Source organism: Mustela erminea, chromosome 18 (assembly GCF_009829155.1).
Source record: "Mustela erminea isolate mMusErm1 chromosome 18, mMusErm1.Pri, whole genome shotgun sequence".
Taxonomy (NCBI): domain Eukaryota; kingdom Metazoa; phylum Chordata; class Mammalia; order Carnivora; family Mustelidae; genus Mustela; species Mustela erminea.
In genome coordinates, this window is record NC_045631.1 from 57,336,501 (window position 1) to 57,356,283 (window position 19,783).

A 19,783-nucleotide genomic window follows, 5' to 3' on the forward strand; every position below is an offset into this window, starting at 1 on the left:
AATTCCACAAAAACATAATTTTTATTTACTGAAAACTACTAAGCATTTCTTAAAGGAATTAAAAATATAAATAAATGGAGAAAATCTCCATGTTCATGGGTTGGGAAATTTAGTCTCATTGAAGAATCGCCACGTTGATCTATAAAGAAATTCAATGCAGTCACTCTCAAAATCCCAGCTGGACCTTTGTAATAGAAATCAACACGCTGACTTTAAGACTTGTAAGGAAATACAAAGACCCTGGAATTGGCAAAGCAATTTTGAAAAAGAACAAAGTAGGAGGTATTTTTGCTTTTTTATTGCAGACTTACTCGTGAAGAAAGTGTTATCAAGACAGTACGGTGTTGGTGTTAAGGATGGAGTCATATAAAATAAATAACTGAGAGTCCAAAAATCCTTACATTTCTGGTCAACTGACAAAGATACCAATACAATTCACGTCGGGGAAAGATAGTCTTTTTCACAAGTGGCGCTGGGACAGTGGGACAGCCAGGAGCAAAAGAGATGAACTCAGATACTGACAGACTCTGTCTTTCAAGGTAGAATGTTCATGAGAAACGGAATTCAGGACACCAGGAGAAGATCTGTTCCCTGGAGCACAGTGGGGAGCAAATGAATACGGAATTTATTGATGGAATTCACGCCGGGCCATTAAGTATTTATCTATGAATAAGGATGGGACTTGTTTTCAAGGTAGTGAAAGCCTCTCCAGCCTTTGTCCTAGCCTCAGGTTTCTTTTTTTCTTTGGCTGGTTTGAACCCGGACCTGTAAACATGCATCACTTCCTGATTCCAACCAAGAGTAACCTGAGGAAAATATGGGTGTCCACTGACTCACATAGATATTAGTAATGAAGGGACCATAAGGCTTTCCTGCACTCGCAGTGTAAGCACCACACACCCACAGGGTAGTGTAGCAGAACTTGGGTTTTGACTGTGTTCGATGTAAGGGACATTCCTGCTAACGACATTCGGCTTTATCTTTGCTCAAACACACGTGCTTTGGCCCAACTCCAAGTGATGGAGGAAAGGCATTAGGGTTCAAAGCCTTTGGCCATGAAAAAACTCTTGAGACGTCTTTGGTGCAAAAAAGGTGGTTTTATTAAAGCACGGGGACAGGTGCCTTGGGCAGAAAGAGCTGCCCTGGGGTCTTGAGCAGTGGCCCATGATATACTTTCAAGTTGGGAAGGGTTAGGGATCGACTATGCCTTCCAGGTATTTTGACAAGGTTTCCAGGATCCTGAGGGGGCTAGCTCTTGTTTTTTGTTTTAATATTTTTTTAATTTATTTGAAGGAGAGAGACATAGTGAGAGAGGGAACACAAGCAGGGGGAGTGGGAGAGGGAGAAGCAGGCTTTCAGCTGAGCAGAGAGCCCTATGTGGGGCTTGATCCCATGACCCTGAGATCGACCTGAGCCGAAAGCAGAGGCTTAACACCGGAGCCACCCGGGCTAGCTGTTGCTAGGAGAAGATCCTAGAACTCAAGTCATGAGACTCTTGAGATGTCTATCAGTGGGTCATCTTCTTTGGGGATGATCAGTAACACGTATCTTGGGGGTAGAGATAAAGGAAGTTTCCAAAGGAATTTTTATATGTTAAAGTAGACTTACAGGCTCCTGGAGGGTCAGGCTAAGATTGCCTTTTGCCCTTAGCAAAGTATTAACTTTGAGGCAGCTGCGTTCCTAGAGGAAGGTCTCTCGGCCTGTTTCAAGAACTTATAAAGGAGCTGTAAGGAGTAAGCAAATTTAATCATTTCTCTTCTGTCTTTGTTTCCCTCATCACCAGGAGCAAAGGTTATTCCTTTATCATGTTACTCCTCTGTCATGTGAAAATGCAAAGCAGTGAGGGTAAGTTGTATACCAGGTCAAGAGCAAGTCAGAGCATTGCGTTCACAACTCGCCAGCTCCACCGTCAAGTTCAGGTTTGGGCTGTATTTTCTCCCAAGAATTCTGTGTGGGTCAGGCCCAAGGCCCTTTCTGTTGCCTGTGCGCCTGTGCCTTATCCGTGGAATAAGGCTTCCCATCTACACACCCTGACTTTGCAGAATGCTTTCAAGTACATTCTGACGTGAGCCTCCCAAGAACTTAGCACAGGAGTTCAGAGAGAGGGCTGGGTATTCCTATAGCAGGGCTCAGAACTGGGCGCAGAGAGATAGGGGCTGGCCTAGGAGGGCAGGTAGGTGGCCTCCACTAGGCTTGGCCCGGCTGCCTCTCGACACAGCCTTTGCCTGGGTGCCCACTCCATTGTTGGGCTAATTGGAATTCTAGAAGTTGAATCTCGAGCCTACGGCACCTGTTTTCTTCAATCCAACCCAAGAGGATTTAGTTACTTGGCATCTCAGAGAAGCCTGCGGAAACATTGCCTTATCAGGATGTGGGGAGCACAGCCGCACACACCCCCCTCCCATGAAGCCCGGTTTTCTGGAAGGTCCCATGGAGTCTGGGATTCATGTTAACCATCAGATGAGGAGAGTGGGCTAGGGGGATTTCAGATGCATCGGGGAAGGAGTACGTTGTTTCAAGTTCCCAGGTGCCTCTGAAAGTAAGCGTAGGGCCGAGGCGCTGAGCAGGGGCAGAGGGCCCTCGGGTCCCGCATTTGCTGACTCAGTCTTGCTCAGCTTCAGCTCCCAAATTATGCTCTCCTGTGCAGATTTTTTACCACTTGTCTCTCTGCATTATTGGAAACTGCAAGCTATCCCTGGTAAATAGTAAAGCCAATTTAAACCCAGTCAAGCCTGCAAGTATTAAAACTCAGGCTTGGAAATGGGGGGGGGGGTATGACAGAGGCTCCTGAAGGAAGATCTCACTACCTCTTTGCCAATGTCCCCAGGGGGAAGGGGACGGTGAGGATGACAAATGACCCCCCCCCGGGGCTCCAGGGAGGGAGCTGGGGCTGCCTGCAGAGGCAGAGTGGATTTCATTTCATGCCAAGAAGAATGAGATTACAAATATCTTCAAGGGTCTTCTGCATGGGCAGGGGACATAGCGGTCCCAGGAGTGGGGAGGGAAATGAGAAGGCAGAGCAGGGTCTGTGCTGTGTGGCGTTCAGTGCCCAGGATGCTGGTGAGGTGGGAGTCACAGAGAGACACCATGTGCCTTTTGGGTAGGGGAGTGCTGGGCGCCGGGTCTAGGCTATGCCTGACCCTGCATCTTCAGTCTGCTGGCAGATCTGAGGGCGCATCTCTTCCAGAGAGAGCCGTGGCATGCCTCTTGCCCTCTCATGGCCGAGAGCTTGGCCCCAAGCAGGATTTCTCAGCCCTGGCCCCTTTGACACCTGGGCTGTATCATTCTGTGTTCTGGAACCGTCCAACCCGTGTAATGCAGGATGGAGAGCCTCCCTGGGCTCTTCCTGCTGGGTCCCAGTAGCACCGCCAACCACCCCACCCCAGCCAAGCTGTGACAACCAAAATGGTCCCTGTTCTAGGAGGTGGCAAAAATGAGCCAAGCTGAAGGCTTGTGAGGCATTTTGGCATGGAGAGGGGCTGCCTTGCTGAGAATGGGTCAAACTCATCTCTGAGTAAAATCACCTCCACATAATTGGTCACTTAACAGGTTGGTGGGTGTGGTGCGCACTCGTCCACGGCCCTAATGCCCAGAGCCTGGGAACGCGTCACTTTGTCCAGCAAAAGGGATTCCGTAGCTGTGGTGAAGTTCAGGATCTTGAGATGGGAAGATCGTCCCAGGTGATCCAGGGGGCCTCTGTAATCACACGGTCCTTGGAAGAGGGAGGCAGGAGGCTCAGAGAGAGGGAAGGAGAGGGGTGTTTGAAGCAGCGGCGGGGGAGGAAGGGGCGGTTCCTCACTGCCCATCCTGAAGATGCAGGAAGGGACCACGAGCCAAGAAATGCCTCTAGAAGCTGGAAAAGGCAAGGGAACACACCCTCTCCTCCAAGCCTCCAGAAGGAGCGCAGCGCGGCCAACACCTTGATGGGGGCCCAGGGAGACCCAGTGCAGACCACTGACCACCGGAGCTCTGAGAGAATAAACGTGTGTTGTTAGAAGCCGCTGAGTTTGCCAGCGAAGCCACTGAATTTGTCGCAGCAGCCCTCGAAATGAACCTAGTGGGTAGTCCTTGTTCTTTCTCAGCTGGGCTGTGGCTTCTTTTTCTTTTCTTTTCTTTTTTAAAAAAAATGTTTTATTTATTTATTTTTCAGAGAGAGAAGAGAGAGCGCACAAGCAGGGGGAGCAGGAGGTAAGGGGGGAAGCAGACTTCCCGCCAAGCAGGGAGCCCAGTGTGGGGCCTGATCCCAGGACCCTGGGATCACGACCCGAGCCGAAGGCAGACACCTAATGACTGAGCCACCCAGGCATCCCATGGGCTGTGGGTTCTGAGGGTGGGAGCGCGCCCTGGTTTTCTGTACCCTTCGCATTTGTTTGTTTGCGAGGGTACTTACGTCCTGAAGAGCCAGAGTCTTCCATAAACGCTTTCCTCTGAGGGGCTCACGCAAAGCTGATGGCCTGGGTTTTGATGGAACCTCTAATCCGTTGGCTGATAGGATTGTGGTACCGGAAGTCAGGCTGCAGAGTAATGCAAGCCTTGCATGGCCCTACGGGTCTGCCTTGGACCCGCATCCTCTCCCTGATGCCTTGGCCACAAGTGTCCATCAGCTAGCATCTTTCTTGGAGCTTCTTGGGCTTCTCCGTCCCAGAATTGGCACTACAGGGCTCTGCCCAATGCAGGCTGGACAGCACGCATTGAGGGTCCTTCTCCCAGCTACCATAGGAACCAGGCTGTGCAAAAATTCACTGATTTCATAAATTCCTTAAGTTTTACTTTAAAATGAAAAAAATGTTTTAATGGATGTAATTATTTAGAGCAGTTTGAGGTTGATAGAAAAAATGAGCGGAAGTACAGAGTTCTTAGATATCCCTTGCCCTGCCCTCGCCCCGCACCACCTGTCCCACTATCACCATCCCCACCAGGGGTGCATTTGCTGTGATCAAAGAACGAGCACTGATTGGTCATCGCCGCCGCAAGCCCACAGCTAACATGAGGGTTCACTGGGTGCTGCAGGATTTGCGGGTCTGGACAAATCACGCTGGCACGTGTCCATCACTAGGGCATGGTACGGTTCCTCTGCAACTCGGACTGCAGAATGGACATGCTGCCCGGTGGATATCCGGTGGCATTCCCATATAGCCCCACACGACACCTGTAACTCTGGACAGTTGCCTGCTAAATGTATGTTGTTTGTTATAAGGGGGGATCAGGTGAGGGAGTGCAACCAGGTCAGTGGAAGATCCTCTCAGCTTTATGAATATATACTTGAGGCGAGCTCACTTATTGCGATGAATTCAGCAAGTACCAATCGGCCGCCATAGGTTAGGGAGCAAAGGTGACAGGGAAGGATCTGCCCTCCCGGAACTTCAGGGAGCTTGGCAAATGTTGGATACAAATAAGGTCTGCTCAGCGGGAATAAGAGGGCACCTGCCTAAAAGCCCAGCAGGATGTAGGAGAGGACAGAGTTGGGATGCTGGTGCTACGGAGCAGGTCCTCCATCACCCAAGGCCAGGCAAAGCTCTGATGCTGGAGCACCGGCCAAGGACTCTCTTCCCAAGTCATTCTTTCCTCCTGGGGTTTTTGCTGACTCTTCCAGGCAGATGAGGAACCAGGATTCTGGTCCCTGCCGGAGGGCTGGAAGCAGCTCATGGACTCCGTGAAGCCGAATTTCTTCATCTGAAAATAGGGTGTGAATGAACACAATGGTGTGGAGGATTTCTGTGAGCCAGGAACCCCTCTGATAGGTATGCAGGTGGAGGCCCCCATGGGACCAGGTCCGCCTCTGGTCACCAAACCCCACCAGCCCTTAACTAGTAGCTCCGGATTAGATCCCAATGCATAGGCAGAAGTTTCAGCAGAGGCCCCCCAGCCCTCAAATCCTGCAGTCCTTGCAGAATTAACAAGAGCTGGGTGGAGGGTGGACCGCGTCCCTTGCCAGCCAGGGGGTGTGGAGGGATTACTGTGCCAGCTGGCGATACTGCAGGAAAGAAATGTGCAGGTGCAGCAGTGGGGCTCCTGTCCTTTGGTGCCCTGGGTTGGATGGTCCTCTCTTGCCTTTGGCTGGCGTGCTTCTGGAGGCAGGTGTCCCCTTTGGTGTGGCGAATGCCGAGGGCCGGGAAGGAAGAGGAATAAGCTGGTGTGGGAGATGCAAACACACTTCGAGTTTCCACTCGGCCCTCACAGGAAGCTTCTGCTTCACAGGAAGCTTCTGGCCTGCTCTGCACGATCTCCTCTGGGTTGGTAGGAGGCATCCCTCACTAGCCTGTGGCTTCCGGCTGTTTTCTGCTGTTCCTGTTTAAGTCCCCAAGTTCACAGATTGTCCATATCTTTCATTCCCTCCTTGGAAGGCTCTGGTAACTCAATTTGTGGAAAATTGAAAACCTTTCCAGATATTACTCTTTCGAAAGTGGTTTTGCCTAAGAACATAACAACGTACAAGCTCCAGCAGGGGTGATTCATTTAGCTCTTGTTGCCCTTGACCTGAGAAGAAAACATAAACGTGAGGGCTGGAAAGTAACAGTTGAAACCAATGTATGAGCTCATTTTAAACAAAGGGTCTGTGTTTTTCCTCCAGCTCCACAGTTCCTAGAAAGTACTAGAGAACAGGAATGTGTGTATTTTGCCCCTGAATGTTTCATACTGCTGCACGTCGCCACGAGGGGGCTGCAGGGCTAAATGCAGGCTCACGGGAGGGGTTCTGATCCACGGTCACTGCCCTTATCCTTACGGCAGAGGAGGGATTCAGTGGCTTTTCCTGGCCCTCAGTGTTCTCCGAGGGCCCCTGGGCTTTCTTTCCGTGAGCACAGCACGGGAACCCACAGTCTGACTTCGGGGTCCTTCGTCCCTCCCCACATCTGCCGCGACGGCATCCTTCAACACTTGGCCACGGGAGGACTTGGCCGCCAACCAGCTTGAGCTGCCCTTGTTGGGACTTAAGTGAATTTCCCTGTTGTTTTTGCGATGAGCCAGTGATTCTTCCGTAGTGGGTTGAATAGTACTTCCACCCTCCCCAAGATATTCCACATCCCAGCCCCTGGAAGCTGTGAATGTGACCTTATCTGGAAATAGGGTCTTGGCCGATGAACTTGAGGATCTCAGGGTGAGGTCACTGGGGATTTAGGGCTCTGTGTCTGATGGTTGGTTTCTTCTACGAGAAAGGAGGGAAACAGCGGGAAAGGTGTGTGAAAACAGAGGCAGGGACAGGAGTGATGTAGCTACAAGCCACAGAATGCCAAGGATTGCCAGTTCCTTCTAGGAACCAGGCGAGAGGCCTGGAACAGATTCTCTCTCACAGCTTTCAAAGGAACCAAGTCCTGGCGACACTTCGATCTCAGACTTCTGGCTTCCAGAACTGTCTGAGAACACATTTCTGTTGTTTTAAACTCCCTAGTTTGTGACATTTTGTTGTGGTAGACCTGGAAAAATGAATACAGCTCTCCCTGAGCCCTACAATGGGTCACTCGCCCGGCTTTGCCTTGGTGACTGTCCCTGGGGCCCGCTGTGCACCTTTCTTCCTGCCTTCACTGGGGTGGGCTGTTTACGCCCAGATGGCTGATGGCGTATGTCATTAGCTGGAAAGTCTCAGAGGGTCTGTGTTGTTTTCTCCCGCTTTGTCCTCAGTTCTCTTTTGATTTCCTGAGAATAGACTCTATCTTTTGATAACTTCTCAGCTTGGCATAATTGCATAACTGCTTGGTCCCAGACTGTTCAGGAGAGAGGCTGGGAGATCCTAGTTCCTCCTGTGGGAGAGGGTGACTACTGCAGCTTTATCCCAGAGGGTGCTGGCTTCTGGCGGGGGTCCTCTGGCACAGATGAGCCCCACTCTGAAGGAGAGACTTCCGTGCTTCTGTTCTGACCTGGGGCTGAGCTCTGAGCTAACAGGGATCCCTTCTGCTCTGAGTTGCCTCCTCTGGGTGGAAAATGCCAGGTCTGAATGGAGGGGATTGAAAAGCTCCAGGCAGGGGTCTTGGGAGGCTCACAGCCCCCCTTGTCTCCCAAGCTTCTTCTGGGAGCTCCACATGGGAAAGATGAAGGTGCCCCAAAGTCTCTCTCTTCCTCTTTTTTTTTTTAATTAATTAATTTATTTGACAGAGCAAGAGAGCACAAGCAGGGGGAACAGCAGAGGGAGAGGGAGAAGCAGGCTCCCTGCTGAGCAGGGAACCCAATGTGGGGCTCGATCCCTGGATCCTGGGATCATGACCCAACCTGAAGGCAGATGCTTAACCGACTGAGCCACCCAGGCGCCCCTCTCTTCCTCTCTTTGCAGTGAGAGAAAACCACTTACTTCCTGAACAAAATCCAGTGTCTGCCCTTAGGTGGGTGAGTGGGTATGACAGGGCACTGACCTTGCAGTGGACTCTTCTTACCCAAGGTTGTAAGATTAACTCTCCCCTTGGATACGGTCTCTCTCTAATCTCTCACCTGGTAGGACTGGGATTGGTTTCATTAAGGTGGAGGGCAGGCTCCTGCTACCCGGGTAGCCGTGGGGTGCCGGGAAGGATATGAGCCCAGAACGCAAACAGCAGTAAACTGAGCGGGTCAGCTTGCTCACCTCCGTCTGCAATCACTCCAGGCCTGCTTCTCCAGCAGAAACCATTCTGCCTTTAGTCCTGGGCGCACCAGCGGACCACCTTTCCTGGGGCATCTGCTGCTGGGAGCAGCTGTGTGGAGGGCCCCTCCTTCAGGAACAGGGCAGGAACATACATGCTGTGGCCTGTTGGGGCTGCCGAGGGGATGATCCTTACCCGTGCCCCTATAACGGGGTGCACATGCAGGAGCACCTGGCTCCGGGGGTCCCGAACAGACCAGGCTCGGCCTCTCGGCGCTGACAAAATGCAGAGGCAGAGAGATGAGTTGTTGGGAACGAGAAGGGAACTTATTTCAGTAAGGCCAGGGGAAGACAGCTTCTCAAAGACTGTCTCCAAAGTGCTGGAAACACTTCAAGGTTTATATGAGGACAGTGTGGGACAAGGGTGGGTGGGTATGGGCAGGTGGGCAGTGAAGGTCAAGTTGACCATTGTCTTGGGGTCAGTTATGCAGGGTTTTGCTGGCTCAGGGCTGTCCCTGTGGCTTGAGTTTTGGTTCCCACTACTGGATACTTTGCTGGTAGGGTCTTTTGCCTGATTTAGGAGATAAGCTAGAAAGGAGAACTTAAAAAAAAAAAATACAGGATCCTGGAATTGAGCCCCATCGGGGTCCCTTCAGCGGGACGTCTGCCCCTCCACTGGCTTGTGCTCCTATGCTTTCTCTCTCTCAAATAAATAAATAAATAAATAAATAAAATCTTTTTTAAAAAGTACGGACTGGGAGTGCCTGGGTGGCTCAGTGGGTTGAAGCCCCTGCCTTCCGCTTGGGTCATGATCCCAGGGTCCTGGGATCTCTGGGTCCTGGCTCTATGCTCAGCGGGGAGCTGCTTCCTCCTCTCTCTGCCTGTTTCTCTGCCTACTTGTGATCTCTGTCTGTCAAGTAAATAAATAAAATCTTAAAAAAAAAAAAAGTACAGGCTGAAGTCAGAATGGAGGTTAACTTCCACTTGGCTGAAGAGACTCAGGGACAAGCAAACCTGTCTTCAAATTATATTCTGGTGCTTCCTAGATGATATCCTGGGCAAAGGGTTTAACTTTTGGGGGACTCAGTTTTATCTGTAACTCAATGGAACAAGGATAATGGATTTTCCAGAGAGGAAGAGGGAAGGATCTAGGGCACCGTGCTGTCTGCATTCTGGGACTGAGCTTCTGGGGGCTCCAGGCCCTGCTGGTCAGAGTGATTTCAGGGTCTAATACTCTGCCCTTGATGCTCCTTGCATACATTGTATTTTTAAATGAGTTCGTAGTAATTTCACGATGGAAAAAAAACCCTCTATTAAAATTATTTTATTTTATTTTATTTAAAAATAATTTATTTTATTTTATTTAAAAAGTCAAGTGATTACACAGCATTGTAAATGTACTAAATGCTACTGGATGGAACATTGTTAATGCCGTGTGAATCTCGTATCAACAGGAACACTTTTTTTTAAACATGGGGGTGTTATTACAGACTAAAGAAAATGAAAGAGTCATCAAATGAAATTCATAAACCCGAAACAGACGCCAGTTTGAAAATAGGTAGTTAGACATTCTCAGGGAATTTTAAACATTCGGCTATGGACTAGATATTAGATGATTAGGTAGATCATTGGACAATCACGAAATTATTGTTAGCTGTCTAATGCATGATGCCAATTTTTTGATTATATACAAAGTTGCCTTTATAATTGATTACACATATATGAAATTGTTCTATTTTGAAGACTTAAGCTGTTCTATTTACGGGTGAAAGGTCATAATGTTTCCCGAGACTGAAATTTTACAGCAAAAATGTATGAAAAAAGTAAAGTACGTATGGCAAAGTGCCAGAAAGAAAAAGGTCAAATCATTCCTTCGGTAACTTTCCCCTAATAGGTTTGATATTCTGTACCCCGCCCTCCCTGGGTATGCACGCACGCACGCGGATGCGCGCACGTACGTAGCCGCATGGACGCACGCACGCACGCACGCACGCATGCGCACATCTTCCTGTCTCCGGTGTTAGAAGATCAAGCATGGCTGCCGCCGCTCCTGAAATAGAGCTGATTTGCTCCAGCCCTTTCTACGTCTTACCCAGCTTCCCTGGCTTTCCATTGCACCGTCTCACCATGGGTTCCTGTCGGTTCCCTGCAGCATTGCCTCCAGCCTCCTGACACCCCCTCCAAGGGGTCCCCCCTCTCTTGTGTCCCGAGCTCAGCACCAGCCTGCCGTGCCTTCGTGGGCTCCTCTCTCTCGGTGCCGGCCAGTGGAGGCGGCCCCTTCTCCGGCCATTGATGGCCCTCGGTCCAGCAGTTCCTGGCCTCTCGCGTGGCTGAGCCTGGGCGACGCACTGGTGTCCTCGGGCTGTAGTAACGAAGTACTCCAGACGGCGTGGCCTGAAGAACAGTAGTTTGTTTTCTCAGCGTTCTGGAAGGCAGCCCTCAAAGTCGGCATGCCCGTGAGCCGCACTCCACCCGAAGCCTTCAGTGGGGCATCTTTCCTGCCTCTTCCAGCCCCCGGGGGCGCCAGGCGGTCCTCGGACTGCGGCTGAGTCCCTCCAGTCTCTGCCTCCATCTTCACGTGGCTTCTTCCTCCCAAATCACCCCGGGCCTTTCTCTTCTAAGGACACCTGTCATTGGATCTAAGCCCAACGGGGTAATTTAGGATTATCTTGAGCCCCTGACTTAATGACATCTGCAAAGACTCTTTCCAGATAAGGACGGACGCACGGGGGTTCCAGGAAGTGAACAAATTAGTGGGAGGTCACCTTTCCGGACGCGAGTGTGCTCCGTGAGCTACCGCTGCTGTTTCTGGGCTGCCCTTCCCTCTGTTGATCTGAAACCCTCCAGGGAGCTTGCTGGGTATAATCAGATTGTCCCAGAGGCAGAGGGCAGGGAGAGCCTGAAGAAGGAGACAAGCCACTCCTGCTTGGTAGGTGGCAGTTTCAGTAAGCAAAGGGAACTTCATCAGAGGCTTGTCTTAAGCAGCAGCAAGATGAATGGGTCCCTGGACCCACCTGCCATACTTACCTGGGTTCAGTCATATATAGTGTGCAGGTGTTCTCAACACCACATCACGATCGCAAGACTGTGTCCTTGGGGCAGCCTCTGGGAGCAAGAAAGGCAAGCAGAACCCACATTTTAAGGACAGGAGTAGGGATAAGGAGCTTTTGAGTGCCTGGGTTCACTTCAAACATGCCTGGCAGTCGTGGTTTTTTTTTTTTTTTTTTTTTTTTTTTTTTTTTGATGACCTTGCCCAGCGCCTTCCCAGTGATATTGGAAGAGATGTTGGGGTTCAAAGCCAATGGCCAAGAAAGAAGTCTTGAGATGCCTTTGGTACAAAGGGTGTTTTTATTAAAGCACAGGGACAGGGCCTGTAGGCAGAAAGAGCTGCCCTGGAGTCATGAGGAGTGGCCCATTATATACTTTCAAGTTGGGCAGTGGTTAGGGATAGCCTAAGTCTCTAAGGAATTTTGGAAGCAAGGTTTGCAGGACTATGAGGATGTAGCTGTTATTGGGAAAATGTCATTTATTACCATCTAACAACACTTTAGTTACGAGACTTTTCAGATGTAAATCAGTGGGTCATATGGTTGGGGGACGATTGCCAACATGTATCTCGGTTGGGGGGGTGGGGAGAGATAAAGTTTCCGAAGGAATTTTTAAATGTTCAAGTAGATTTACAGGATCTTGGGGGTTGGAGTAAGAATCCGTTTTCCCCTTAACAAAGTATCAACATCAAGGCAGCTGAATCCCTAGAGAAAGTTCACTCTGCCAGTTTCAAGGACTTGTCAGTGAGCTGTAGGTAGTAAGGAAATACAGTTATTTCTCTTCTGCCTTTGTTTCTCCTATCACCAGGACTCCCTAAAAGGTGGCCTGTCTGAGGGCCTGGCATCCTTTCTCACATCTGTGATCATAAACAGACCTGGTGGGTCTCAGCTCTGCTCCTCGCCAGCTGCCTAACGACGCCGAGTGAGGCATGTCTTCTCTGGGCCTTGGCAGGCTCAGCTGCACCACGATCACAGACTGGGGGCGTGGAACGGGACGATGGACCGGCAGGGCCACTGTGTGTCTCTTCCGCAGGCGGGGTGTCCTCCAACGGAAGGTGAGCAGGACTTTCCTTCTCTCCCCACTCTGCTCTGGGGGTGAGGCAGTGGCGGGGGGCCAGGGCAGGGGAGAAACGAGGCCCAGTGTTTCTGAAGCCCCCACATCTGCTCAGGGCAGCCTTATCCTTCCAGTGCATTCGAGGGTTTCTTCCTGTGAAGTCTCTATTTGCAGCCCTGGCATCAGGCACTGGGTAATGAGGCGCGGCACCTGCTGTTTCCTGGCCGGGGTGGATGTGCGTGTCTGCTGATGGAATTCTGTGTGGATTAATTAAAATGGGAGAAAGCATTTCTCCTGAATTATTTACCAGCTTCCAGGGGAGCAAACAATCATTGCGGCATCTTATTATTGATGTGCCGGAGCCTCTCTTTTGGGGGTGCTGCTCCAAGCCTGGGGCTTAGGGTCGGGCGGAGGCGGGAGCTGGTCCTTTCTGTGGCTTTGAACAACTTCATTTCAGGAGGCTCAGGGCCGCTCAGGGGCATGGTCACAGGCGTGCTTCATTCTTAACGCCGGAAGGGAAATGCCCTTTATGGGGACAGACTGTGGGGGAGCTCTGTAGAAAGTCCCTCCCACGGAGCCTCATCTTGCTTTCTTTTTTATTCTGAGAGGGCCCTCCTGCCCAGGCCCAGCTGTCACCCCAGCCATGCTCTGGGGCAGTGACTTACCTGGGCCTGGCTCAGGTCTGGGTACGAGTGCGGGCCCCACGGGCTTCTGTATAGTGTGTGGGCGCTCGGGGGTATTTGTGGACTGTTCCGTTGTCTGGCTGGGGAGGGTTGGCATGAGTTTACGCAACTGTTGCCTAAGTGCACGTTCCCAGAGTGCTGCTCTGCTGTGTAGGCCCCTCCCCAACAATGTTGTCTACCTTCAAGGGCCAGGGGCACCATTCTGAGTCTCTGGGATGGCCCTTAAGTACCAAAACTAGTCCCGATTCTCGAGATGAGCTGGGCTGCCCTCCCCTATGTGGGTGGCTCCTGACCAGGCCCCTTCATTCACTCCTTTGGCTTCTCCCAGGGTTTGCAGGCCCTTAGGCCTGCCGAGTCCAGTTTCTCTTTTGAGGCTGCCTGTCTTCCCTTCAGCGGTCTCCTGTTTTCTTGCTCGCTTTCCCATCCCCTTGGGCCCATTTCCAGGCTGCATCTGAGATCCACACTTAGCCAAGATGAGCCCAGGTACATATGTGTGAACAAGCACCCCTCTGGGCTTTTCCTTGGATGGTGGAGCTCTTTTTAAGACAGACTGTAGTTATGTTAATGCTCTTTGCGCTCTCTCTCTCTCTAAGATTTAATTAATTTATTTGACAGGGAGACAGTGAGAGCGGAAGCACAAGCAGGGGGAGCGGCAGGCAGAGGGAGAAGCAGGCTCCCCACAGAGCAAGGGGAGCCCAATGTGGGACTCGATTCCAGAACCCCAGGATCATGACCTGAGCTGAAGGCAGTCACCTAACGAACTGAGCCCCCCAGCCCTCTAGTGCTCTTCTTTTCTTTAAAAGAAAAATTATTGCTTTCAGGATGATGAACACTCACACGTAACAGCAGAAGTAAGGAGTTAACCCTAAAGCTGGTGGGACCTGATGCAGGGTGATCGCTCTGGGTCTGGGCACAACAGGTGAGGCCAGCCCTCCCCACCCCGCATTGACGCCTGCAACTGCCAAGCCAAGGGGAGACCAGTGTTGTCCAGGGTCATTGGGCTTGGATCTGAGTTAATGAGGTATTGAGGACTGTGTTTTGTGGGCTGATTATTCTCATGCATTTAAGATAGTCAAATTCAGATTATCCTTAAAAGCTGAAATTAGAAATAGAAATAACATGTCCTACAGTAAAGCAGGGTAGAGACCTCTTCGGCTGCCACTTAAAGTTCTCCCAGACGGGCTGCATTTTAGGGAGGGGAGGGAGAGTCATCGGAGCTGAGTCGGACAAGCCAAGCTTCCTGGTTTCAGAAATCTGCAAGAGTGAAGGCTGTCTGCCTTAAACTCTTCCTTTCCTCTTGCCTCAGGCCAAGTGATTCCTCTGACTTTGGATGAATTTGGAAAGTTTTAACATTAACAGCAACAGCTAACCCTGCAGATTTGCTGTAGACATCTGTACTCATACGTGGGTGTTTTTGGATGTATGTCTTGCTTGTCACTCCGTACTTACCCCTGAATCACGTGCATGTGCGTGGATCTGTGTCTTAGCTGTTGCTGTGTAACAGACTACTCCAAAACGTAGAGGTCTACAGCGATAAGTGGTGTCTTGTAGTTTCCGTGGGTCAGAAATCTGGGCACAGCTTTTAGCTCCCAAAGCCTACAGTCAGGGTGCTGGCTGGGGCTGGGTTCTCGGCAGACAGCTAGACCCGGGGGAGGATCCACTTCCAGCCTCACTCACAAGGTTGTCTGCAAGTTCCACTCCTTACTGGTCTGAAGTTGCCCTCAGTTTTCTGACATGAGGGCCTCTTCAGAGAGCGGGTCTCCACAAGGCAGCTGGCTTCCCTCAGAGAGCAAGAAAGGATCAAGCAAGACAGAAGCCACAGATTTCTTGTAACCCACCATATCTGTAAATTCGAGATGTTAGAAGCAGGTCACCAGGTCCAACCTACACTCGAGCAGAAGGGATTCCACAAGCACACAGAGGTGAAGATTGCTGGGCCACCTTGGAGGCCTCCTACAGTCTGCACTGCCTATGGGAATCTGCGTGTGTTGGGAGAGCTAGTAACAGCCCCACATTCGTAGATCGGGAACACTCTCTCTGGCTGTCTGGAAGGGATAGGCCCCCACTGCCGTCTAATAATTTATTTGACTTTATCAAGTTTTGCCCTTTGCCAACAACTTGCTTCTGTCTACGATAGAGCACCCAGTTAAAATCCACAGAGCACAGCCGTATGTTACAGCGGGTCGCTGTGTGTATGAAAATGCCAGCTATCACGTGTCAGCAAGGAAAGGTGTTTTGCCAAGGGTCGTAGTTTCCAGATGGGGCCTCTGGCCGAGAGGTAAGCTGCGCGAGACCACCTCCGTGGCGGCAGGGCCAGACCAGCATGAGTGCATCCTCATGATCATGCTTACCCGACAGGGATCAAGGTCCTTGGACATAGCATGCCCTCCACCAAGGGGAAGATGACGTGGCAAGCCCTGGTCAGCTCTGGTTAAAGGGGGCACCCTCACTGAGCAGAGCACGCCAGTCCCTTAGGCCGCTGAGTCAGGGTGAGCAGGAATCGGGCCACTCTCTTCTCTTTCCTAAGTACCCATTGTAAAGCAACTCAGAATCCAGGGGACTTCACAGGGCATGCTACATCCCAGTTACCTGAAGGGGACCTCCCAAGCATGACCAAGCATGCTGCATTGATGGAACCCCTTTCCCAGGGACAGCACTGGTCCATTTCTCTGCAGTGAGTTTTAGGGCAGAGCAGCCCCCTGGTCTCTCGTGGGGGCATAGCAGAGAAGGAGCCTTTCAGAATGAAATGGACTGTTTGTGTTCCCCAGATTCTCAGGGAAGCGCTAATCCCCAGTGGGGTAGCATTTGGAGATGGGGTTTTGGGAGGTAATAGGTTAGATGAAGTCATGATGATGGAGCCCTCTGTGATGGGGTTAATGTCCTTGTAATGGAGATCCTGGAGTGCTTGCTTTCTCTCTGTATGGGGCGGGGGGGGGTAGACAGGGAGAAGCCAGGACGACGACTTTCATCAACCTGACCATGCTGGTGCCCTGACCCCAGACTTCAGCCTCTAGAGCTATGAGACCACACATTTCTGTTTGAGCCACGCAGTGTGCGGTATTTTGTTATGATAGCTGAGCAGACTGCCTTCCGCTCTGTCCCTCTGGAAGCTTCTGCCTTGCACGGGGGGAGCTACCATTCAGTGTAGTTACAGGACGTCCCTTTATGCTGGAGGCTGGGGCCCAGAACCCTTGGATGGAAGAGAAACACCCTTCTTTTTGTTGTTGTTTTTTAAAAATTTTAAAGATCGTATTTGACAGAGAGTGCGTGAGAGAGCGCACAAGTGGGGGAGCGGCGGGCAGAGGGAGAAGCAGGCTCCCTGCTGAGCAGAGCCCAATGCGGGGATCCATCCGAGGACCCTGACCCGAAGGCAGACCTGACCGACTCAGCCACCCAGGTGCCCTGAGAAGCACCCTCCTTAAGAGGAAGTTGTGTGTCGTTCAGCAGAGGTTGGAGGTGGTGGTCCGTAACTGATTGGTATTTGGTGGCCTCTTATGATCAAGAGCAAGGCACGGGGTCCATTCTGAGTTAGGGCAAGTCTGAGTGTCTTTGGGCAGTGATTGGATTCTCCGCCTCCAATAGCCAGTTGCAAATTCTGTTCCTGCAGAGACCCTGCGAGCCCTCTTGGAGTCTTAGGGAGGAGGAGAGCCGCCCACCCTTGGCCGGAAAGGGGTCTTTTCTAGTCTGGAGGGGCGCCCACCGATGCCGGCGGCTTCAGCAAGGACATCCCCACCGCACCCCCCAGAGTGGGTGGATTCCCCTGGGTTGCCTTCAGGTCCACCCCTCCCCCCCCAAAATCGGGCCCCTGTCATCCCATGGCCTCTGTGGACTCGGGGGCCAGATGGCCCCCCAGCATGCTGGTCCCTGGGGGGAGTTGTTCCCCACCCCCAGGTGTCTGAATGTCTCCCGAAAAGGTGTTCTCTTTGTTGTTCAACTTTTGTCTTGTCTTTGCTGAATTATGCTTATTTTTTTCCCTCACTGGCCTCTGAACAGAGACAGGGAGGGGGACAAAAAAAGGGAAAAGGATTCTTTCTCACTGTGTCCGCGGAGTGCGCATTTTCTTTGTGTGTGTGAGATGTCTGGGAGTCTGAGCTTTGAAAGCTTGGCTTACGTGGTCTAATTGCGCCATCTCAGTCCTGGCTTGGTGCCTCGCATTTGGGTTTTGTGGATTTGAAGGGGGAGGGGTAGTAGCGGGGCTTGGGGCAGCTGCCTAACTGATGGATATTTTTAGCAAATCAAAGTTTGCTTTTCTGGGTTTATTCTGTCCTCTCTCCTCAGTCTCCCGACTTGTCTCTCGTCTCTTATCTTCCCAGTGTCTCTGGGACCTGGTTGAAGGCCGTCCCTGTGCTCCCGCAGTGTCCCTGGGGGGCCCAAACCCAGCGCACCCACCCACCCGCCCGATTCACAGCCCCGGTCGCGCTGGACCCTGGGTTTCAGAGCGAGCACATGCACTAGTGCTTCTCAGCTGGGGGCCCCACGAGGCTCCAGGAGTTCTTCCCACGCTCGCTTCTCTCGAAACTGGCCAAATGCAGAGACACCAGAATCCAGCTGGATTCGATTAAGCCTCTCACTAACGTAGCACAATACCTTTCTTTTCCCTAAAATTGAGTGGTTTTAGAAACTAGAGTTTCCCCCCCCCAAAAAATGAGACTTATGGTAACGTGCGATAGTTTTTTGCATTGCGTTTAATATTGTGAAGTGAGCTGAACAAAAATGTACAATTTCCGCATTTTATTTTCTAATACAGTAAGTATTGATCAAAACCATGGGTATCAACAAAAGCTCTTTGGGATCTTTGGTAATTTTTAAGAAGGTTAAAAGGATTCTGGGACAAACGTTTGAGAACTGCAGAGAGAAGTAATGTAGAATCATTCAGCCATTTATCTGGCAGGCAGTAATAGTCTGATTGCACAGACGGAAAACTGAAACCCTGACAAGGTATTCACTCCTGGTTTCACAGGAAGTGGCTGAACAAGGATTTGGAAAGAATACTCATTAAAGACAACAGTTAATACATACCAACTGTAAAAAATGGAAAAGGAAAAAATTGATCCTATTTATAAGTCTATCATTGGGAATACTTCCTTTGTCCCCAAACTTAATTTACATTGTTTCGATCATTATGGTGGGTGGAGGATTGAACCCAGAGCTGGGTCACAGCGACAGGCTGAGGTTGTGTCTCCTGGTGGCGGCGGAGGGCGGTTCCTTGTGAGGAAGGGGCGTCCGCCTGTGCCTCCTCCTGTCTCCAGAGTGTCCAGGAACAGGACCCGCTGACTGTGTTACAGGCTGAGCTCTGTCCCTCCAAGATTCATATGCGGAAGCCCCAGTGCCCAGGGCCTCAGACTGTGGCTGGAGACGGGGTCTTGAGGAGGTGACCCCGCTAAAACGAAGCCCTTGGGGAGGGTTGGGGGCGGTTCCTGCCTTCTGACTGGTGTCCCTACAGGAGGGGAGTCTGGGAGACACCAGGGGTGCACATGCTCACAGGAAAGCCCCAGAGAACACAGTGACAAGGTGTCACTGGGACACCAGGGACAGAGGCCTCCGGAGAGAGCCACCCTGCCCTCGCCAGGACCTTGGACTTGGGGCTTCCAGGAGTGTGAGAGAATAAATGTCTGGTTGGGCCCCGGGTCCACCGTACCTTGTGCGGCAGCCCCGGCAAACGGACACCCTGGGTCTGATCCCCTCTGTGGGAACAGGGGTCTGAGTGGGGCGGGACCCTGGGCTGACCTGGGCTGTTTTCCTGTGGGGGATCTGTGGGGTGATGGCTATGACGTCACAAGACGCAGCAGGGGCAGGCCTTAGACCCCCTGCCAGTGCCTGCTCCTGGGCTCTGCTCCACCTGCTTGGGGCTGGGGCCGCTGCCTTCGCCCTGAGCTCAAGGTGCCAGGAAGGAGCTCAGCCTTCCAGGCATGGGGTCTGGGAGCGGGTCGTCCCCAGCGAGAAAGCTCTGACCCTGTGGAAATGGCCCTGCTGGCCCAGACCCCTGAGAGCACCACTGAAGAGTTCAGCTGGCCTTGGCAGTGGGCCAGCGCCAGTAAGACCTGGATCTGGAATCCGTGGAGAGCAGAGTGTGGCTCTCACTCTGTCCAAGCAGCCGGCTGGGGCAGGGAGGGACAGGGTACCCCCTCCCCTTGCTGACTCAAGGACGCTGGGGGAAAAGGCGCAGGCAGGCCGCCCGCTAAGTGGCTGCTGGGCATTGTCCCTGGCTCCTGGTCCTGCCTCCTTAATGACCACGTTGACCTGAGTGTCCTTCCTGCCTTCTGGTTATTGCTTTGAGCTACTGCCTGTTTCTTCCCTCTTATGGTCTACACTTCGTGCCTCCCGTTCCCTCAACCCGCTCCTGTGGGCTTCAGCCTTCAGCGGCTGGTCCTCGCAGCGCCGTCTCACGCTTGGACTCTAGAGCACCACGTTTTCTGGGTTTCCTTGCTGGCCACGCCCTCCTTCTGTGGTCCCC

General features: G+C 51.7%; 1 long non-coding RNA gene across 1 annotated transcript; it reads left to right on the forward strand.

Annotated features, from left to right (window-relative positions):
• Nucleotides 1-2,298: 2,298 nt before the first annotated feature.
• On the forward strand, nucleotides 2,299-4,032 carry LOC116578232. The gene is made up of 3 exons (XR_004280783.1): nucleotides 2,299-2,425; nucleotides 3,550-3,680; nucleotides 3,897-4,032. It is a non-coding gene; the product is annotated as an uncharacterized LOC116578232 (long non-coding RNA).
• Nucleotides 4,033-19,783: the final 15,751 nt, after the last annotated feature.